Source organism: Pongo abelii, chromosome 12 (assembly GCF_028885655.2).
Source record: "Pongo abelii isolate AG06213 chromosome 12, NHGRI_mPonAbe1-v2.0_pri, whole genome shotgun sequence".
Lineage (NCBI taxonomy): Eukaryota > Metazoa > Chordata > Mammalia > Primates > Hominidae > Pongo > Pongo abelii.
Genome location: NC_071997.2, coordinates 121,632,069 through 121,656,595, shown reverse-complemented (window position 1 = coordinate 121,656,595; position 24,527 = coordinate 121,632,069). Strand labels below are relative to the sequence as shown.

Below are 24,527 nucleotides of genomic sequence, written 5' to 3'. Positions count from 1 at the left end.
GTCCACCAGAGAGCCAATAAATACTTAATGAATGATTATAACAGTTAACATTTATTAGATAAGTAACAACTGCTAACACTAATACTTGGATGTCTAATAGGATGCCTAAAACTGAAACTCCTAATCTTCACCCCTGAATTTATTCCTCCCACAGTTATTCCCCATTTCAGTAAATGGTAGCTTCATCCTTCTAGTTGCTCTAGCTAAAAAACCTCTTTTTCTCTCAAACATCTTATCAAATTTATCTGCAAATCCTGTCAGTTCTACCTTCAAGAAGTTTCAGAATCCAACCATTTCTAACTACCTCCACTGATACCACCCTGGCTCAACATATTTTATTTCCATTTCCAACTTGTTTCCCTGCTGTCAGTCTCTCTTATCCACAGCCTAGTCATCCTTCTAGAATATAAACCATTTCCTGTCATTCCTCTGCTTAAAACCCCCTAACAACTTCCCATATCATCTCTGCATGTTCCCTCTGCCTGGAATCACCTTCTGTAGCTGGCTCAATCCTTCACTTCCTTAAATCCCTGTTCAAATCACTATCCCCTTCTGCTGCCAAGCATATTCCATATTCCATTCTCTGTGTCATGTTTTTGCTTCATCGTACTTATTACCATCTTACATCCCATTTTTAACTTATTTATCACCTATTTCTCAGCACCAGAATATAAACCCAATGAAGGCAAGGATTTCTGTGTTTGGTTCAACGTTTAATCCCCATTGCCTAGTATAATGTCTGGCACATAATAACCTTTCAATAAATAAATGCTGAAAGAACAGATTTACTAAGTACTTGGCATGTGCCAGGTACTGCGTGTTTTGATACATATATTATCTTACTTAATCTTCATTCCCAGTGAGGTATTATTTCCCCATACTACAAATGGGAAATCTGAGGCACAGAGACATCAAACTGCCCAAGGGCTATATAGATAGTAAGCAGAATTAACTCAAGATGGATTAGAGACTTAAATGTAAGACCTAAAACCATAAAAACCCTAGAAGAAAACCTAGGCAATACCATTCAGGACACAAGCATGAGCAAAGACTTCATGACTAAAACACCAAAAGGAATGGCAACAAAGCCAAAACTGACAAATAGGATTTAATTAAACTAAAGAGCTTCTGCACAACAAAAGAAACTATCATCAGAGTGAACAGGCAACCTACAGAATGGGAGAAAATTTTTGCAATCTATCCAGCTGACAAAGGGCTAATAACCAGAATCTACAAGGAACTTAAACAAATTTACAAGAAAAAAACAAACAACTCCATCAAAAAGTGGGCAAAGGATATGAACAGACACCTCTCAAAAGAAGACATTTATGCAGCCCACAAACATGAAAAAAAGCTCATCATCACTGGTCATTAGAGAAATGCAAATCAAAACCAGAATGAGATACCACCTCATGCTAGTTAGAATGGCAATCATTAAAAAGTCAGGAAACAATAGATGCTGGAGAGGATGTGGAGAAACAGAACACCTTTATGCTGTTGGTGGGAGCGTAAATTAATTAAACCACTGTGGAAGACAGTGTGGCAATTGCTCAAGGATATAGAACCAGAGGCCAGGCACAGTGGCTCACACCGGTAAACCCAGCACTTTGGGAGGCTGAGGCGGGCGGATCACCTGAAGTCAGGCATTCGAGACCAGCCTGGCCAACATGGTGAAACCCCGTTTCTACCAAAAATACAAAAATTAGCTTGGCATGGTGATGCACACCTGTAATCCCAGGTACTTGGGAGACCGAGGCAGGAGAATGGCTTGAACCTGGGTGGCTGAGGCTGCAGTGAGCCAAGATCGCGCCACTGCACTCCAGCCTGGGTGGAAAAAAAAAAGATCTAGAACCAGAAATACCATTTGACCCAGCAATCCCATTACTGGGTATATACCCAAAGGATTATAAATCATTCTACTATAAAGACACATGCACACGTATGTTTACTGCAGCACTGTTCACAACAGCAAAGACTTGGAACCAACCCAAATGCCCACCAATGATAGACTGGATAAACAAAATGTGGCACATATACACCATGGAATACTATGCAGCCATAAAAAAGGATGAGTTCATGTCCTTTGCAGGGACATGGATGAAGCTGGAAACCATCATTCTCAGCAAATTATCACAGGAACAGAAAACCAAACACCGCAGGTTCCCACTCATAAGTGGGAGTTGAACAATGAGAACACGTGGACACAGGGAGTGGAACATCACACACCAGTGCCTGTCACAGGGTGAGGGGCTAGAGGAGGGATAGCATTAGGAGAAATATAGATGACAGGCTGATGGGTGCAGCAAACCACCATGGCACATGTATACCTATGTAACAAACCTGCATGTTCCACGCATGTATCCCAGAACTTAAAGTATAATAATAATAAGATTTAAAGGTAGTCTGCAGGCAGAATCTATACTATTTCTACATATGTTATGTACACAATTAGGATGATTTTCCCAAACAGGGCTAGATTACATCTGTCAACCCACTATTCCATCCAGTTGGTGCTCCTTTTTACTCAGAGTATGCCAGTTTTTGTACAACAAATTATATGGTTACCCTATTCAGGGACGGAAGAAAGAAGAGGAAATCACGCACCTGACCATTGTCTACAGGGTCCTAAATGATCTAGCCTATGTCCACCTTCCCAACTTAAATCTTGTCATTTTCTTCCCGTTGTTCATACTTCAGACACACTTATCTTCTCTCAGTTCCTCTAATATAACGAAACTTTCCTCAGGATCTTTATGGGTACTGGAAAGGTATTTAAAAACCCATCATAGTACCTAATTCAACCTCTCCCATAAGGATACTACCTCCTTATCCATTCAGTTTAAATATAAAACTCCTCAAAGAGGTCTTCTCTGACCACCCTAACTAAGAATTCACTGTTCTCAACCACAGAACCCTATTTGTTTTCTTCCTGGTAGATATCATAATTTGTAATTTTTGATGTTGTTTCTTTGTATTTATTGCCTGTCTCCCATAGTGGAATGTAAATTCAACAAGGATGGGGATTATGCATGCCTATTTTGTTCTCCATTATATCCCTAGTGCCAAGTACAATGCCAGCAATGGCAATAAAACAGGCACTCACTAAATATTTAATGACTCAATTAATATCTGCAAAAATGTATTTTACAAGTGGCCACACCATCAATTTCCAGTTTTAAAAAAGATTCAGCAGGTAATATTTCTAGTTATCTTCTGTCAAATACTATCCACATGTACAGCTAATACTTATATTGATGAAAATAAGGTAAACCAAAGATATGCTGGTGTCTTCCCCAGAGGAGACAGGGAAGAACCATGACACTTATCAGATACTCTATAAAATGCAATAAAATTTTAGAAAATCATAAAATGCTATGCCTCTTTAATAGAGAAAGTTTTGTTCCACCTCCAATAAAAGCCAGGTACAAAATTGTATTAGGGGAGTGGGTTTGAACAAATCACTAATGGAAAACACAAATAAGTCCCAGGATGACACAACACATTTGTATACTTATTACTCAGAATCATGCACTTCTGGCTATGACGAAGTAATTGGTACCAGCTAGCCCTCCCATTGTAAACAACCATCAAAAATGACAAAACACGCAAGGCAACTGTATTCAGGTTTCATAAAATAAACACAAGACTGTAATTCCTGAGAGAAGAGAAACTCACCAAGTCAACCCCATAATTGCCCAGAAACTCTGATAAAAGTCAATATTGCAACCAGTACGCAGCATGTAATTGCATGTTTCTGCTGAGTTGAGGAGGCAGAGATCAGAGTTTAAGACAAATGAAGCAGCTAAATTATTCTGGGCAGGAAACTGGAAAGTAAGGAGAGGGAGATCCCTAGAAGTCACATGTGTGTACTTGGCTAAAGGCTGGGCTACCCAGAAAGAAAGCAGTCCAGGTTTATTAGAGACCAACTGCTTTGGGGTTATGGTAAAACATAAACACTAGAGGTTAAGTGGCACTGGAAGAACACAGGATTTCCAGACAAGCAAAAGTAGAGAAGTGCACGTGCGGTGGCTCACGCCTGTAATCCCAGCACTTTGGGAAGCTGAAGCAGGAGGACTGCTTGAGCCCAAGAGTTTGAGACAGCCTGGGCAACATAGTGAGACCCTGTCTCTTAAAAAAAAAAAAAAAAAAGGTAGAGAAACCTGGCTAATTTCTTGGGTGTTCAGCTGACGCATCTTATGAAAAAGAACCAGGCTCTAAAGTAAGACCTACTCTAGCACAAACCTAACAAAACCTAATATTAAACCCTAAAAGATCCAAAGGGAAACACAGTTTGGAGGTTGCATACTACAAATTTAAAAGAACTTGGGGGCCGGGCGCAGTGGCTCACACCTGTAATCCCTGCACTTTGGGAGGCCGAGGCGGGCGGATCATGAGGTCAGGAGATTGAGACCATCCTGGCTAACACGGTGAAACCCCGTCTCTACTAAAAATACAAAAAATTAGCCAGGCATGGTGGCAGGCACCTGTAGTCCCAGCTACCTGGGAGGCTGAGGCAGGAGAATGGCATGAACCCAGGAGGCGGAGCTTGCAGTGAGCGGAGATCGCACCACTGCACTCCAGCCTGGGGGAAAGAGCGAGACTCCCTCTCAAAAAAAAAAAAAAAAACAAAAAAAAACTTGGGAAACATCTTGATCTTTCCACACATCTACATTTACAAAGTGTAAAACAGCCTGCAAGAGTTAAGGATGAACAGCAAGTAACTGGACAGCCTATCAGAATGAAAATCAATAGTATTCAAAGAAAAATAACAAAACCCCAGTCTCCACCATACATCCACAAGGTACAGTATATAATTTAAAAATTACTAGATAGGCAAAAAGGAAAATGCGACTCATCATCAAGAAAAAAGCAGTCAATAGAAAATGGCCCCAAAAGATGTTAGATTCAACTGACAAATACTTAAAAATAGCTCTTATAAATATGTTCAAAGAACTAATGGAAAATATATTAAAGAAATAAAATATAGTCTTAATGAGTGAATAGAAGTAAATATCAACAGAAAAATGGAAACTAGGCCAGGTGCAGTGGCTCACACCTGTGATCCCAGCACTTTGGGAGGCTGAGGTGGGGGGATCACTTGAGGTCAGGAGTTCGAGGCCAGCCTGGCCAACATGGTGAAACCCTGTCTCTACTAAAAATACAAAAATTAGCCAGGCATGGTGGTGTGTGCCTGTAATCTCAGCCACTCGGGAGGCTGAGGCAGAGGAATTGCTTAAACCTGGGAGGCAGGGGTTGCAGTGAGCCAAGATGGTGCCACTGCACTCCATGCACTCCAGTCTGGATGAGAGAGTATGACTCCATCACAAAAAAAAAAAAAAAAAAAGGAAACTATATGGAAGTCAGTGAACTTGAACACAAATCAATCTGAAAAATAAAGACAAAATGAATAAATGAAAATGAAGAGACTCAGGGGATTCCAATACCGTTTTAAACAGTCTAAAATATGTGTAATTATAAATGGATTAAATACTCCAATTAATAAACATAAATTATAAAAACTGATTAAAAAGCAATTATAGTTCACATACTTATATATAATAATTATATATTGATATGGTTTGGATTTGTGCCCCCACCCAAATTTCAGGTCAAATTGTAATCCTCAGTGTTGGAGGGAAGGGCCTAGTGGGAGGTGACTGGATCATGGGGAGGGACTTCCCCCTTGTTGTTCTCCTGATAGTGAGTTCTGATGAGATCTGGTTGTTAAAAGTGTGTGGCATTCTCCCTCTTTGTTCTCTTCTTCCTTCTCTGGCCACATAAGACATGCTTGCTTCCCTTTCACCTTCTGCCATGATTGTAAATTTCCTGAGGCCTGCCCAGCCATGCTTCCTGTACAGCCTGCAAAACTGTGAGTCAATTAAACCTCTTTTATGAATTATCTAGTCTCTCAGGTAGTTCTTTACAGCAATGTGAGAACGGACTAATACATATATCTAATATACATATTATATATCAATATATACATAAGTTATATAGTTTAATTATGAGGTCAAATGACTTGAAAACAAATGAATGGAGAAAGATATACCATGCAAACTGCAAGGGTAAGAAAGCTGGCATGTAAATAATAAAGCAGACTTCAAGGCAAAGAGTATTATAAGAGATAAAGAAGGTAATTTAGATAAAAGGGGTAATTCATTACGGAGGCATAACCATTCTAATTACGTATGCATCTTCAATAAATGAGCCTGAAAATTAATAACATAAAAACTAACAGAACTAAGAAAGAAACAGACAAATCTATACCTTCAGTTGGAAATGTTAATACCCCATGGTCTTAGTTCAGGTTGTTCAGAGGTTGAATTACGCTCCAAGGTCACCCCGATCAAAATTTTTAATGCAGGGATATAGGCTAGGGATTCTCAGTATTTGATAGAACAAGCAAACAAAACATCAGTATGGATATAAAGAAAATATAGCCCAAAATGAAAACTGCCTAAATTATAATTACAAAGATTATATTAATAGATTACATCACTTCTCATTTTAAAATATTTTGAAATTTGGGAGGTTAGCCTAGGCAGCTACAGCGGCGGAGGAGCAGGGGCTGGTATGTGCTGGGCGGCGAGAGCCTCACGGCGGAGGAAGACAGCGATCAAAAGGCCGAACGCCTCAGAGAAGAGCTTGTGGCCACTGTGGAGTCCCTGCTGGGCCCTGTGGGGCTTAGAGGTGCGGGCGACGGCAGAGGCGGTGCTGGCAGCTGCAGTGGCGGCGGCGTCGCGATCAGCTGTCGGGGTTATTGCCGACGCTTCTGTCAGGTGGTTGAAGATTACGCTGGAAGATGGCAGGTCCCTTTGCCACAGCTTCAGGTTCTTCAGATTGTACTTTGTTGTTTTACAACAGCCAGTGCATCATTCCCAGATGAATGTGAGCACGTACAACATGTTTTGAGTAGCCTTGCTGTGAGTTTCTTCGAGTTGCTGCTGTTCTTTGGAAGAGGTGAGTTTTATGAAGAGCTCTTAAAGGATATTCTTGGATCATTCCAGGAATACCAGAATCACCTCCGCAGATATGGACATGTGAATCTGGGACTGGTGACTCGAATCATTAGAGATGGCGGCCCATGGGAAGATCCAGTGTTGCAAGCTGTCCTTAAAGCTCAGCCAGCATCTCAGGAGATAGGTACTTCAGGAGATTTGAAATCAAACCAACATTCGTAATAAGCAAATACACTTTCATTTACTAACTAGAGCAGTAATAGTGATTTTTCTTCATTTTATAATATTGAATAATGGAGTGATGTATTTTCAAGTGAAAAGTGTTTGTTTTTCTAACCTGGCCCACAGTGATTTCTGACACCAAGTTTGGTACATTTATTTATCATAATAGAAATTCTGAGGGGTAACACATCTACTAGATGTTATTTATTTACAGAAAGTGTATTTTTGTCACTTCAGTTATATTTTTAAAATCTGTTTAAGGAGGAACTTTTTTTTTTTTTTAAGAAACAAAAACTCTGCTTTTCATGAAAGCACATGGAATCTCCCTTCCCTTACACAGGAAACTCTATGAGGGCTGAAACTGTGAATTTTTGTCATACTACTGCATAGCTAGCCCAATGATGGTACAGAGTAGATGCTTAATATAATGACATGGTGAATGCATGAGTGAATAAGCGACTAACTGAATGAATAAATTTGAATTCCAAATACCCTAGAGCAGTATTTCCCAAACTTCATGCATTAGAAGTTTTGTCTCATACCCTTAATACCTGCGTATTTCTTTGATATCACCTCCTGTCCAATCTGATTTAACAATGGTCCTTTGTAAGCCAAAATTTCCTTTCAAGGCAGAAGGCTTTGTCAACTGCTCTTAGTTAATTCTTTTTTAAAATGTTCCCCATATTATTCGTGAACCCCAGAACATTCTGAATCACCAAAACTGTAGAATGCAAGCTTAGCAACAGTGAATAAGCACAAAAGTGTAGAAAACATTTAAAAGTGTGGAGAGAGCCTGTGGAGTTCAGTTATGAGACAGCCAAGGGGAAAAAAACAAGACCTCCCAATCCTGGAACCAGTTAGAAGTTGGTTTGGTGAGAAAGACACTACATACCACAGATTTTGTTGAGCAGGTTATTTCTGTTAGTCACAGGTTAAGGAGTTAGGGTGGGTTGTGAATGCAGTTGAGTGGAGAAGGAGCTGTGATAGGACGGGAGGTAGGATAAGTCTAGGGCTAAGGTATATGTGACAGTGTTATGAAGAACCCAAGGGGTAAAGAGGACACTGGTGTTTGATGTGTGGATCTTGGAAAGGGATTAAAAAAAAGAAAAGAAAACTGAAAAGGGAGAGGAGTTGGAGCTGAGGAGGAAGAGCTGGATTACTAAAGAAGTATAAAGAGTCAAATATAGGAAAGGCAAGGGTGACAGACTGGAGGAAATTATGAGGAGACTGCATGTGCCCAGAGGGGAAGGAGCTAGACAAAGAGCTTCAAGAGAAGTGAGGACAGGGGAGAAGAAAGTTTGAGCTTTTAAGGGAGATTTAGGCTTCACTACATAAGATCTAGAATAAACCTGTTGTTGGTTGGTCTGAGGGCTGATGGCCTTTTAGGCTGGGAATTACATTAAAATAATAAATATTCCTTTGATACATATACTAGCATACCTCACACTTTGGGAAAAGCTGCTCTAGAGCCTCATTTAAATGGATTACTTTTCCCTAGTTGGTGATCATTAGGGTAAAGACCAGACTGAAGTTATCTTTGCATTAACTATACAAATCAGTGTTTGCATATCATATACTGTAAATGGAACTGCAAGACAAATGTTTAAGCCAAAATAAAACATTCATAAGCACTCTGGAAGCTACTGATTAAGTGTAAGTAATTAAAATACTTCTGGATTTAAAATCATACAAATATGGGTTCCAGGTCCTGCTATGCCACTGAATTCTTTTTCCTTGGACAGGTCATTTGACCTCTCTGAGACTCAGTTTTGCAATCTATAAAGCTAGTATCATAATACCTATCATAAGGTTGTTGTTGGGTCTAAATAAGTTTATGTAGCTAACGGTGTTTATATATTTTAAAATTGTGTAAAAGTAGTAATTAGTAATTATCCTTAGTGATACATAAATCTATATTAATAAGCAGTCCTATTTGGCACTACTTTTGGATTAATTTTATCTTTAAAATATACTTTTCTTGTAAAAAAATTTTTTGAAATTTGAAGGATTGATATATAGTAACTGTATATAACAAGAATCCTAAATGCAAAGAGCAAAGTAAGTAATGACAAGAATCATGGCTTACATCCATCTTCTATATTAAATGACCAAGCTGGAGTAACAATTCCTTTGATTTGTATAGTGTTGTAAAATTTATAGAATACCGAAAATAAATGCACAGGAAAGGAATATGAAAACACAGGTGGGGAGTGGGAATTTAAAGAATGAATTATCCTAGACTTGAAACTAGAAAACCCTCTTACAGCAGATAGACCAGATTTTCAACTGATTTGTGTTCAATTAGCAGGTTATCTCAAATAGTCATTCCAGCAATGTTGTTAAATATAGTTTAAAATATGTCAACAGTGTTAAAAAGAAGTTGCTTAGGCCAGGTGTGGTGGCTCACGCCTGTAATCCCAGCACTTTGGGAGGCTGAGGCAGGTGTATCATCTGAGGTCAGGAGTTCCAGACCAGCCTGGCCAACATGGCAAAACCCCATCTCTACTAAAAACACAAAAATTAGCTGGGTTGGTGGCAGGTGCCTGTGATTCCAGCTACTCAGGAGGCTGAGGCAGGAGAACTGCTTGAACCTGGGAGGTAGAGGTTGCAGTGAGCCGAGATCACACCATTGCACTCCAGCCTGGGTGACAGAGCGAGACTCTGTCTCAAAAAAAAAAAAAAAAAAAAAAAAAGGAGTTGCTAACATAGTCCCTCTTCTATATATATTTACACCACTCTTCAAATCTTCACTCACTTTAAGAACAAATCAAATTTTGAATGCTTCCTAACTTCATTAGAGAAAGCAATCCATACAACATTAAGAGCCAATTTTAATTTATACAGTATTATTACCTATGCTTGACTCAGAACATGACAAGAACAGTTTTTAAACTTCTGCTATAAAGATATCAACAGAAGCTAAAATATATTTGTCAGCTGGTAGAAAACAGTTAAATATTTAAACTAGCAATATTTACATATGAGATAACTAAACAGAAAAACAAATATACCTAGAAGGAAAAAGATACTCATTTATATAAAATAAAATCACACAAGATAGGCATAAGATGGCTTTTGAATATGAGAAAAATGCTGACTGACTTCACTTTTGGTGATTCTTCATGTAAAACTGCTCCCCTCTATGTGTTTCCATAGCACTTAAAATAATCTATTACTTGTGAACATGTCTACTTCATAAGCTCCTTTAGGAATATAACACATACTTTCATTTGTGAGACTGTGTAGTGGCTGGCACAATGCTAAATTGACTAATTCAACAAAATCATATATCTGGAGGATATCTACAAAACTTTAGAATATTTTGGCTACATGTTCTAGTTCATAGGGCCTGAATTTCACTTAAACTGCTTTGACAGGACAGTTCCTGGCTCATAAATCAAGAGCTTGGAACCATCAGCTTGTGGTCTTTGACATAACTTAATCTACAGAGCAAACATTAAGAGGCAATAAGCTTATTTATGCCAAATATCTATACCATACCTTTATAATTTATTAGCAGTCATGTTACAAGTATCACAATAAAATGCTATTACTTTAGCAAAGCTGGTTTCCACTGATTATCCTTTGAGGATGTCTCTTTCCAAGTTATTTTATTATTATTTTCCTCAGCATCTCTGTAGATTTCCCTTTATTCTTCAACTCCTTCTTTATTCAATACAGATGGACAGACAGATGAACAGTCAGATACAGTGACTGTTCATTATCACACCACACAGAGTAATGTTTAAAACCATGGATTTGCCGGGCGTGGTGGCTCAAGCCTGTAATCCCAACACTTTGGGAGGCTGAGGCGGGTGGATCATGAGGTCAGCAGTTCGAGACCAGCCTGACCAACATGGTGAAACCCTGTCTTTACTAAAAATACACAAATTAGGCAGGCGTGGCGGCAGGTGCCTGTAATCCCAGCTACTCAGGAAGCTGAGGCAGCAGAATCACCTGAACCCGGGAGACAGAGGTTGCAGTGAGCCAAGATCGCGCCATTGCATTCCAGCCTGGGCGACAGAGCAAGACTCTGTCTTAAATAAATAAAGAAAGAAATAGCAAGCATGGATTTAAATGTCAACAAACCTGGGCAAACTCCTAGCTGTTTATGAACTATGTGGCCAATTTACCTAATCTCTAAATTTCAGTGGCTTCATCTACATATCATAGAGTTATTGCATAGATAAAATGAGATAATGGCTATAAATATTCAGCACACAGAATATCCTCAATGAGAATGTTAGCTGACTCCACCACAGACAAATGGAATTTAGCTCATTCTGTTATGTAGTATGACATGAATTTCCCATCACTAGTCTATGAGTACCTAAAGGATAAAAACGTTGCTCCTATTACAGTGTTTCTCTTTGTATAGAAAAGATTGCTATATCCCTTGTTTTTAATTTTAAAAGTGGATGAGTGTAAAAACACCATCTAACTGGCTATACATATGAAAAAAAACAAAAAACAAAAAAATAAATAATGGTCAAAAAGTTAACAGGGGTTATAACATAACTGATAAAATCTTTGGTAATTTTTATTCTTATTTTTATTTGTACTTTCTGAAGCTAATATGTAGAGCTTAAAAAAAAACTTAAGTAGATGAGACATTCCTAAGTGTAGCCAGAGACATACTTGGTGATATGGTGTGGCTGTGTCCCCAAACAAATCTCATCTTGAATTCCTATGTGTTGTGGGAGGGACCCAGTGGGAGGTAACTGAATCATGAGGGCAGGTCTTTCCTGTGCTGTTCTCATGATAATAAGTACTAAGTCTCATGAGATCTAATGGTTATTATAAGGGGGAGTTTTCCTGCACAAGCTCTCTTTGCCTGCTGCCATCCATGTAAGATGTGACTTGCTGCTCCTTGCCTTCTGCCATGATTGTGAAGCCTCCCCAGCCACGTGGAACTGTAAGTCCAATAAATTTCTTTCTTTTGTAAATTGCCCAGTCTCGGGTATGTCTTTATTAGCAGCGTGAAAACAGACTAATACACTTGGAAAATCCTAAAATGGACCTCCTCAAACACTTATGGACAAAAACTTTTGAACATCATTCTAAGTAAAACACCTCATTTGAAATTTTCAAATTTATTTTTATTATCAAAAATATATTATTTTTATAAGAAGATCCAATGAATCTACTTGACAGACCTGGAGCAGTTACTGTTTCTACCATAGATACACGAAAAAAATGTCCTCACATTTTCTGTTTGTGGCAGCCAAGATTGAATGGGGGATACAGGAATTACAAAAACATGTTGAAAGACAGATAATTTTTGCCACTTAAAAATAACCCTGTAAACAGTGAAGAGCCTGTTTTATTCCAAAGAAGGAATTAAAAAGTTGAGTTTACATGAGTAGCATTGGAAAATCATGTCCCCAACATCCTTGCCTCCTGGTTGGTTCTACTTTAAAAGCTTGGCTTAAAACTAAATTAAAAGCCAGTGGATGCCCAGGAAGCAATAAGCCCAGTGATCAGGAAGGATCACAGTCAGTTCTTCAATGCAAACTTTCTACATTCAAGTTTCTGTGCTATACAGCATACTGAAAGACAAGAAAAATCTAACTCCAGATATGATCTGGTTGCACACACACACATTAGTTACCAATGTCTGGGTTGAACTGACAAATGCCTACAGTAAGGGTTCTCCTTTTCTTCCTGCTGCTCTACAGATATTCCTCCAAAACTGTGTTCCTGACTAAATAAGATAATCTTTCCAGATACGAGTGAACTATGTAGAACAGCTATGAATCCCTGATGTAAATGCCAAAAGTACTTGAAAGACACAGTTCCTGCATCCAAAGTTTTACATTATTAAAAAAAAAAAGAAATCAAAGTATATATATAAACTATAGCACAAGGCACACACACACACACACACAAAAACACAAAGAGCATGCTCTGAAATGAGAAGCCTGCCTACAATGAATAGCTCAGTGGAAGATAAGAGTTAAAGTTTTTTTTTTTTTAATTGGCCAACACCTTAAAAGGCAGCCTGGAAGGCCAGGATGAAGATTTCATAGTTCATTCAGTTGGAAAAAGATCCATTAAATATACAGCAGAGATAATACATAAATATATTTTATAAGGTCACCTTGACAGCAGTTTATATTAGTCAGATCAGATGTAGAATTCCCATTTTTTATCTAACTCAATATAAGGAGGTGGGGAAATAAATAAAAAAGATGAAAACAAAACATGTATGCTAAAAAGCTCCACTGTTAATTCCACTACACACAAACCAGGAATGGGGATAGGAGTAATACATGAGAACACAAGGGTATTTCAAGCAGGAGGAAGATGGTCTGCTAAATAGTAATGTCAGTCTAACTGAGCTTGGATAGTGTGAATTTATAGATGTAATAAGCAGAGTCCTAACACTGTCTTCATCAGCACTTCACAACCTAAGATTAATAGTAACGATGGTGAAACACTGTTAGCAGAAGTGGAAATAGAATGCAAAGCAGGTATTCATACATAACTGGATAATGATGGAGTGGCTTGATGAAGGTGATGACAGTAAAAGTGGATGGACTGGAGAAATATTATGAAAGCAGAAACAGGACTTACTGAAAAATTAACTATAAGGGTTGACAGAAAAAAGAGTAATCAGTGATGACTCCTAATTTTTTGACTTGAACAACTAGGTTGATGCAAGAGCCATTTACTACGATCAGAAAGAGAAGGAACAGATTTGTGGAGGAAGAACAAAGTTAGAGAGGGAATCAAACATTCTGATTTCACACATTTTAGAGATCTATGACACGTCTTCATGAAGATGTCAAATAAGCCACTGTGGATATGAGTTGCGGAGCAAAGTAGAAAGTTCTGAGCAGTAACTATAAATTTGGACCTTGCCATTATATAAACTGTATTTAAAGTCACAGGAATGCATGAGCTTACCTTAAGAAGACAAATAAAAGAAACAAAAAGCCTGGCCATTGGAAACTACAAATTTAGAAGTCAGGTAGAGAATGAATCATGAAGGAAACTTAGAAGGAAGAGCCTGTAAAGAAAAAATCCTTTCAAGAAATAAAGAGATGTGAATATTACTAAGAGTTTGAGTGAGATGAAAGTGAAATACTATACAGCCAATAAAAGTACAGGTGAAGTCTATACTTATTGACATGGAAAGATGGTTATGACCATATATCAAAGAGAACACTCTCTGGAATCCTCTGCCTAAATTCAAATCTCATTTCAACCACTTAGCAGCTATGTGAACTTCGGTAGGTTATTTATCCTAACTACCTGAGTTTAATTTTCCCATCTGTACAATGGGCATAATAGTAATAATACTTACCTGAAAGGACTGTTGTGAAGACCTGGGTTACTAAATACAAATAGATTAAAAGTCTGCCTGGCATGTTACAACTGCTAAAAGAGTGTATGCTACCATTTATTACTGCATTAAAAAACACAAATTACAAAACTATGTATATAATGATCCTTTAAGACTTAAATATATTACATGTATCTTTAGAAATGGGCAAGTTGGAAATCTAGATATCAAATTAATAACAGTAGTTCTCTCTCAATTCTAACACTACAGGTGAATTTTAAAAGTATAATGTTGGCTTGTTTTCTCATTATTCTACTGTGAACGTATTCATCATATACATAATTCTTAATTTCAAGGGAAATTTTCATAACTGAATAGGGAAAAGTTTTAAACTTTCCTAGAATGAAAATGATTAGGAGAAAATATAAATACCCACTGAAAATAATTCAACATTAGTTTTGCAACAGTCTCCAAATATCTGTAAATCACCAAGCAGTGAAAGGATACAAAAAGGGTGGTTACCTTTATGTTTGAAAATGGTAATAGGGAGAAAGAAACATGATAAATGGAGGTTTTAACATGTTCTTCCACCTAATTCTAAGCAATTTAGACCTTTGTGAATGAGAATGCATTCATATATTAAATTCCATAGTTTTAAATAAAACAGCGACCAGGAAAAAATTTAATGTCACTTAACATTTTTCTTAGGAATAAGAAGTAAGCAGGGGGATTACACAGTGGGATTGCAGGATTACTCACACCAGCAATTTAGGAGGCCAAAGCAGTAGGACTGCTTGAGGCCAGGAGTTAGAGACAAGTCTGGGCAACACTGGGGGACCCTGTTTCTACAAAAAAAAAATTCAAAACTAGCCATGTATGGTGGTACACACCTGTGGTCCTTTTTCTATTTTTAGATTTTTAAAGCTTTCTTATTGAAAACTAAAACATGCATGCCCACTACCATAGGCCTACAAAGGGTCAGGATCATAAATACCACTGTCTTCCACCTCTACATCTTGTCCCACTAACAGGTTTTCAGGCAAAATAACATGAATGGAGCTGGCATTTCCTATGATAACAATGCCTTCTCCTGGAATCCCTCCTGAAGGACCTGCCTGAGGTACTTCTTGAGGTGTCACTTTTTTCAGAAATATGTCCATGGTGGTTTGTTGGGCTTGTTTGTTTTTTCACTATTGAGTTGCATGAGTAATTGTTGGAACTACGGCATTAAGATGGCTATGACCTTAAGACAGCTGACATTACTAGGTAAAAGGAATTTTTCAGCTCCATTATAGTCTTTTGGGACCACTGACATATATGCAGTCTATCATTTACCAAAACACCATAATGCTGTGCATGACTACTGTGCAATACCTACTGTGACATACTAAAGTCACTTGTACAGTGAGAATTCGATCTGTAGAAATTGGCAGATCCTCTGTGGTAATGCATTTTTAACTTGAAATGAAAAAGTATTTCACATAAAAGGACAAATTTGCACCAACTATTATAAAACTTTCTTCAAATGTCTAGAAAAACATACTCATAAAGATGTGCCAAATGTGGAACAGTCCACACATATCCGCCATAGTAATTTATTTACTGTATACGAATCAACTTTAAAAGGCTATGAAAGAAGCACCTGCACTTCTACTTTGCAATCTTATCCTTATTTTAAAGAATCTCTACATAAAGTAAAACAGAACCAAGAATTAAAGCCAAAACAAACATGCTATAAACTCTTGGGTCAGGTCATCAGATTAATGGAATGTTAAAATATTTTTCATTTCTAAAAATTAAGACTTTGTTTCTGCATATTTTGTAGCCAAAACAAATTTTGAGATGAAAAATTAATGATAAAAACAAAAATAAAAGCCTTCTCTATTTATACATCTTCCTTTTTCTTCTCTCTCCTTTAACATATTAAATTGTAATGATCAAATTAACACAGTACAGTGAATATCCTGCCATTAAGACATGGTAAGTTAAGGTCTGTCATATTCCTTCCAAATTTCAACTCCAAATTCTGTATCTCTTCCATAACTACACAGGTATGCAGAAACAATGCATCTGTTTAAAATATTTACAGCATGAATCTATATACCAATAGGCAATAATACAATTAACCCTTAGGAAGCACTTTGACCAGGCCTATTTTTATTACTAATTCCCTTAATCCCCCATAATGACTCCCATAAGACAGGTATAATTATCTCTATTTTACAGGTGGGAACTCAGAAAGACTCATGCCTGTGGTCACCATGATCTCTGAGTTAGAAAATGGAAGAGCTAGGATTCAACTACTATATATTTTCCCTATCTTTAGGCTCTTCTATAACTCAACTGTCATGTCATCTAATCTCCCACTCTCCCGACCACAGTACCAAAATTCTAAAAGCCAAAGCTTCACCATTTTCACATACCAAAAAAAAAAAAAAAGAAACAAAAACAAAAACAAAAAAACCCAAACAACAACAAAAACCCTGAACAATAACAAAGCTTCACTGGTTTCTGAGGCAGTCCTCTCCTCAAATGTACTCCAAATGAACCTTTCAATTCTTTCAACCTCAGACAGCATTGTTTCAAGTCCCCTGAGCACCATACCCCTTGAGTATATACTATCAATATGCTTTTTTTTCTTATTTTTGGGGACGGAGTCTCACCCTGTCACCCAGGCTGGAGTGCAGTGGCACGATCTCGGCTCGTTGGGACTACAGGTGCACGCCACTAAGCCCGGCTAATTTTTTATATTTTTAGCAGAGATGGGGTTTCACCATGTTAGCCAGGATGGTCTCAAACTCCTGGCCTCAGGAGATCTGCCCGCCTCGGCCTCCCAAAATGCTGGGATTACAGGTGTGAGCCACCGCGCCTGGCCCCAATATGCCTTTTAAGACAGGGCAACAGGTTTCTGGTTCCACAAATAAGGAGCTTGGAAATCACCATCCATCCTAACAACAAATAAAATGCTGAAGAGACTGAAAAACCAACAGTGCTTCCAGGATCCAAAAGACAGGTGAGGACACCAAGCAAACCACTGACCCCAAACTAGAGAGACAAACAAATAAAGGGAGCCATGGCTACAAGATGCAAGATTCACAAGCAGAAATTGCCACAGGAACCAGTGCTGAGGTAGGAAACCTGAGCTGTAACTGACAAATTGCTGGGGGCTAAGCGGTGGTCAAGTCAGAAAATTAAAAACTTTGAAAGGGACCCAGTTATAGGTGAGCCCCCACACCTTTACAGATTTTATATCCAAGAGCTCAACCAGAGTCTCACAGTAAATATTGGAGAAAAATCCCCTCACACTTCCAAGAGGGTTAAAGGGAAAGGAATATTTTGAAATATGCCACAGCATTCGCTTCTTAAGGTCAGCCCTCCGGATATGAGTTTTACTGTGTGTGTGTGTGTTTTTTTCGTGTGTGTGTGTGTGTGTGTGTGTGTGTGTGTGTGTGTGTGTGTGTGTGTGTGTGTGTGTGTGTGTGTGTGTGTGTGTGTGTGTGTGCATTTAACAGTTTTGCTGTGTCTGTGTGTGTGTGTGTGTATGTGTGTCTGGATTCACAGATGACATTTTTTTCTATCAGCCCTTTGAATATATTGGCCCACTGTCTCCTGGCCTCTGAAATATTTGATGAGAAATCTATTCATAATCTATTGAAGATTCTTTATATGTGACAAATCACTTCTCTTTTGCTGCTTTCAAATTCTCTCTTTGTAATTTTCAAGTGTGACCGTAAGATTTCTCATTGTAGATTTCCTTGAGTTCAAGTTCATTTTAGTTGGATTTTGTTGACTTTCTTGGATATTCACGGCTTTCATCAAAATTTGGGAGTTTACACCCATTCAAATATTCTGTCTCTTTCTTCTTCTGTTATTCCCACAGTACATATTTTGTTCTATTTGAATGTGTCCTACTCATACCCCTTAGACTCTGTTCACTTTTCAATCTGTTCACTTTTCACTGTTCACTTTTCTCTGTTCACTTTTCACTGTTCACTTTTCAATGTTTTCTTTGTTCCTCAGACTCAGTAATCTTCATTTTCCTATATACAAGTTTGCTGATTCTTCTGTCTGCTCAAATCTGCCCCTTTGACCCCTTCTAGTGTTTTTTATTTCAGTTATTGTACTTTTCAGCTCTAGAAATTTTTTGGTTTCTTTTTAGGTTTTCTGTCTCTTTACTGATATTTTCATATTGGTCACACATCACTTTCGTGACTTTCTCTATATCTTCCTTTAGTTCTTTGAGCATCTTTTGGATAGTTGTTTTAAAGTCTTTGTTTGGGCCAGGAGTGGTGGCTCATGCCTGTAATATCAGCACTTTGGGAGGCTGAGGCAGGCGGATCACCTGAGATCAGGAGTTTGAGACCAGCCTGGCCAACATGGCAAAACCCCATCTCTACTAAAAACACAAAAACTAGCCAGGTGTGGTGACAGGCGCCTGTAATCCTAGCTACTCGGGAGGCTGAGGCACGAGACTCTCTTGAACTGGGAGGTGGAGGTTGCAGTGAGCCAAGACTGCATGATTGCACTGCAGCGTGGGTGACAGAGCAAGACTCCATCTCAAAAAAAAAAAAAAAAAAAAAAAAAAAACCTTTTTTGAATGGATCGGCCTTGGCCTTCAGGTCTTTTTCAAGGACAGTTTCTTTTATTTTTGTTTTCTTTGAATGGCCTATATATATTTTCCTGTTTCTTCGGATATACGACATATTCTGCCAGTGTGATTGTTGTCCAGGTAACGAAAGAGATTCCTCTTGCTTGTTACTCCCCTCTCTTTTCAGAATCCTCTCTCTTCCCATCATTTGTGTTTGTGTGCTTTTTCATTGAGATGGGGTCTTGCTCTGTCACCCAGGCTGGAGTGAAGTGGTATGGTCATGGCTCACAGGAGCCTTGACCTCCCAGGCTCAAGCAATCCTGCCACTTCAGCCTCCAGAGTAGCTGGGACTACAGGCACATGCCACCACATACGGCTAATTATTTTTAATTTTCTTGTAGAGATGGGGTCTCACTATGTTGCCCAGGCTGGTCTCAAACTCCTGGCCTCAAGCAATCCTTCCACCTTGGCCTCCCAAAGTGCCAGGATTACACGTATGAGCCACTGCACCCAGCCACCCCATCACTTTTGAAGGATAATTTCCTAAAGTGCAGAATTCTAGATTGGTAATTTTGCTTTCTTTTTTATTCTCAATACTTTAAATATTTTATTCCACTCTCTTTTTGCTTGCATGGTTTCTGAGGAGAAGTCAGATAAAATTCTTATCTTTGTTCCTGTATAGGTAAAGTGTGGTTTGTTTGGCTTTTTCTTCTCTTGGCTTTCAGGCTTTTTCTTATGCTTGGTTTTCTACAGTTTGAAAATGATATTCCTATATGTAACGTTTAAGACATTTATTCTGCTTTGTGTTCTTTGAGCTTTCTGGATCTGTGGTTTGGTGTCTGACATTAATTTGGGTAAAATTTTCACTATTATTTCAAATGTTTCTTCTGTTGTTTTTTTCTTCTTCTTGTATTCCCATTACACATATTTCACACCTTTTCTAGTGGTTCCATGGTTCTGTGATAATTCTGTTCTGATTTTTTCAGTCTTCCCTCTACATGCTTTCAGTTTTGGGTTTACCTATTGATATATCCTGAAACTAAAGAGATATTTTATCAACCTTGTTCAGTCTAGCAATACGTCTACCAAAGGCACTTTTCATTTCTGTTAAAAGTGTTTTTGATCTCTAGAATTTATTTTCAGTTGTTCCTTAGGATTTCTGTCTCTCTACTCACATCACCACTCTATTCATGCATGCTATTTTATCCATTAGCATATTAATCAAAGTTCTTTTAAATTGCTGGTTTGATAATTTTAGCTTTCCTACCATGTTTGCTTCTAATGCTTACTGTCGCTTCAAAAATTTTTTTCCTGCCTTTTAGTATGCTTTCTAATTTTTCCTTGATAGCGGGACATGATGCATTGAGTAAAAGGAACTTCTGTAAATAGGTCTTTAGTAATATAAGGTGTAGAGAGAGGCAATGTTTCCTACAGTCTTAGGTTCTACAATCTTGCGGGCAGTGTTCTAGTCTTATGATTAGGTCTCAGTGAATCCCTGTGCCTCTATACTGTGAACTTCAAATGTGTTTCTGAGTCATAGGATGGCTAGTGTGGGCTGGAGTTGTGTATTAACTTTCCCCAAGTTCCATCATGCTCTGGTTAAATCTAGAGGGCAGGCCTTGTTAAGAAGCAAATGCTGTGGCATATTTCAAAATGTTCCTTTCCCTTTAATCTTCCTGGAAGCATGAGGAGACTTTTCTCCAATATTTACTGTGAGACTCTGGTTGAGTTCTTGGATATAAAATCTGTAAAGGTGTGGGGGCTCACCTATAACTGGGTCCCCTGCAAGTTTTTAATTGTCTGACTTGACCACCACTTAGCCCCCAGCAATTTGTCAGTTACAGCTCAGGTTTTCCTACCTCAGCACTGGTTCTCGTGGCAATTTCTGCTTATGAATCCTGGATCTTATAGCCATGGCTATTTGTTTGTCTCTCTAGTTTGGGGTCAGTGGTTTGTTTGGTGTCCTCACCTGTCTTTTGGATTCAAGAAGCACTGTTGGTTTTTCAGTCTCTTCAGCATTTTATTTGTTGTTAGGATGGATGGTGATTTCCAAGCTCCTTATTTGTGGAACCAGAAACCTGTTGCCCTGTTTTAAAGGGCATATTGATAGGATATACTCAAGGGGTATGGTGCTCTGGGGACTTGAAACAATGCCATCTGAGGTTGAAAGGACTGAAAGGTTCGAGGCTGGGCACGGTGGCTCACGCCTGTAATCCCGGCACTTTGGGAGGCAGAGGCGGGCGGATCACGAGGTCAGGAGATCGAGACCATCCTGGCTAACACGGTGAAACCCCGTCTCTACTAAAAATACAAAAAATCAGCCAGGTGTGGTGGTGGGCACCTGTAGTCCCAGCTACTCAGGAGGCTGAGGCAGGAGAATGGCGTGAACCAGAGAGGCGGAGCTTGCAGTGAGCAGAGATCACACCACTGCACTCCAGCCTGGGAGACAGAACGAGACTCCATCTCAAAAAAAAAAAAAAAAAAAAAAAGTAGAATTGAAAGGTTCATTTGGAGTAGATCTGAGGAAAGGACTGCCTTGGAAAGTGACGAAGCTTTGTTATTGTTTGACTGGGTTTTTTGGTTGTTATGTTTTCCCTAAACTGACAGGAAAGTTAAGACATTAACAGATAAACAAAAATTAAGGGAGCTTGTTACCAGTAGACCTGACCTGCAAGAAATGATCAATGAAGTCCTACAGGGTGAAATGAAAACCCACTGTTCAAACAGTAAGTTGAAGTCATGTGAAGAAATAAAAATCTCAATAAAGGTAAATACGCACACAATTATAAAGTCCAGTATTACTGTAATAATGGTTTGTAATTGCACTTTTTGCTTTCTACTCGATTTAAAAGGCCAATACATATTTTTAAATTATTAATCTAAAAGCTAGTATTATTGAAACTTTGGTTCATAAACCCATTTTGTTCTATATAAAAAATTGATGCATTTAAAGTGATTAGTTTATGGTTTGGGACACATAATCAATAAGGAGGTAATTCTGTGACAGCAACTGGAAAGGGTGAGGGCAGAGCTGTTAAAGAAGCAGAGCTGGCCAGCTGCAGTGGTTCATGCCTATAACCCTAGCACTTTGGGAGGCCGAGGCAGGTGGCTCATTTGAGGTCAGGAGTTTGAGACCAGCCTGGCCAACATGGTCTCTACTAAAAATACCAAAATTAGCCAGGCACGGTGATGGGCACCTGTAATCCCAGCTACTCAGGAGGCTGAGGCAGGGAAATCACTTGAACACGGGAGACGGAGGTTACAGTGAGCCGAGATGGTGCCACTGCACTCCAGCCTGGGCGACAGAGCAAGACTCTGTCTCAAAAAAAAAAAAAAAAAAAAAAGAGCAAAGTTACTGTATATTCTTGAAGCTAAGCTGGTATAACTTGACATCTGAATTTTTATAAGTTTAGGATGTTAAATGTAATGCCTATGGTATCTACAAAGAAAACAGAATACATACAAAAGGAATTGAGAAAGAATGTAAACATACCACTATAATAAAATGAACTGAACACAAAAGCCAAGAGAAATGCAGGAAATAAGGGTCAAAAAAAAGCTTTACAACATATAGAAAACAAATAGCAAAATAACAGAAATAAATTCTTCTTCCCAGTAATGACATTCAATGTAAGTGAATTAAACTCTCCAATCAAAAGACAGAGATTGGCAGAATGAATTAAAACAAAGATCCATCTATGCATTGTCCATAAGATAATCACTTTAGATCCAAAGACACAAACTGATTGACAGTGGAAGGATGGAAATAGTAACCAAAAGAGAGCAGAAGTGGCTATACTAATATCAGACCAAATAGACTTTAAATCAATAAAGGTTACAGGAAACAAAGAAGGACATTGTATCTTAATAAAAGTTTCAATACAGTAAGAAGACACAGCAATTACAAACATTTATACACCTAGTAACAGACCATCAAAATATATGAAGCAAAAACAGAACTGAGGGAGAAATAGACAGCTCTATAATAATAGGTGGAGACTTTAATTCTCTATTATCATTAATAGAATGGAGTATGGAAATACAGTAAAGAAACAGAGGACTTAACACAATAAACTAACTAGATCTCAGGGATATATACAGAACACATAATAACATATATAATATTCTCAAGTGCACATGGGACATTTTCCAAGACAGATCATATGTCAGGCCACAGATTAAGTCTCAAAAGATTTAAAAAGATAGATATACAAAGTATATTTTCCAACCACAATGGGATGAAGTCAGAAATCAATAAAAGACAGGAGGCTGAGGCAGGAGAATGGCATGAACCCAGGAGGTGGAGCTGGCAGTGAGCCGAGGTCGCGCCACTGCACTCTAACCTGGGTGACAGAGCGAGACTCTGTCTCAAAAAAAAAAAAAAAAAAGAAATCGATAAAATAACTACAATGAGAAAATCCACAAAAACATGGAAATTAAACAACACACAAATAACCAACGAATCATGTAAGAAATCAGAAGGGAAATTAGAAAATACTCCAGAGACAAATGAAAACAACACAACAAAAAACTTACGGAATACAGCAATAGTAGTATATGGGAGAAATTTATAGCTATAAATGCTTACATTAAAAAAACGAGAATGATCTGAAATTAAAAACTAAACTTTACAATTGAAGAAACTAGAAAGAGAAAAACAAACTAAACCCAAAGCCATCAGAAGCAAGGAAATAATAAAGATTAGAGCAAAGATAAAACAGAGAACACAACAACAACAACAACAACAACAACAACAAAATCAATGAAACCAAAAGCTGGTTCTTTGAAACAATCCAAAAGAGTCACAAATCTCTGGCTAGATGGACTAATAAAAAAAACAGAGAATACTCAAATTATTAAAATCAGAAATAAAAGTGGGGACATTACTACCCACTTTACGAAAATTAAAATGATTAAGAGAGTACTCTGACCAATTTTATGTTAACAAGTAGAATAACTTAGATAAAACAGACAAATTCCTAGAAACACAAAATCTACCAAGACTAACTCACACAAAAAACCAGAAAATATAAATAGACCTACAATTAGTAAAGAGATTGATTCAGTAACCAAAACTTTCCTGACACAGAAAAGCTCTTTACCTAATGGCTTCACTGGTGAGTTCTACCAAATATTTCAATAACATCAATCATTCTCATACTTCTCTAAAAAACTGAAGAGGAAGGAACACCTCCTAACTCATTCTATGAGGCCAGCATTACCCTGATACCAAGGACAGATAAAGACATCACAGTAGTCCCCTCTTATCCTTAGGAAATACATTCCAAGACCCCAGTGGTTACCTGAAACCATGGAGAGTACTGAATCCTATATATATTATGTTTTTTCCTACACATACATATCTATGATAAAGTTCAATTTATAAACTAAGCAACAGTAAAAATTAAGAATAATAAGAACAGGCCGGGAGCGGTGGCTCATGCCTGTAATCCCAGCACTTTGGGAGGCC

At 38.1% G+C, this 24,527-nt stretch overlaps 1 protein-coding gene across 1 annotated transcript in view; it reads right to left on the bottom strand.

The window, feature by feature from the left end:
* The window catches only part of ROCK2 (Rho associated coiled-coil containing protein kinase 2), a 164,631-nt gene that overhangs the window by 70,837 nt on the left and 69,267 nt on the right, over window positions 1-24,527 (bottom strand). The window lies entirely within an intron of this gene.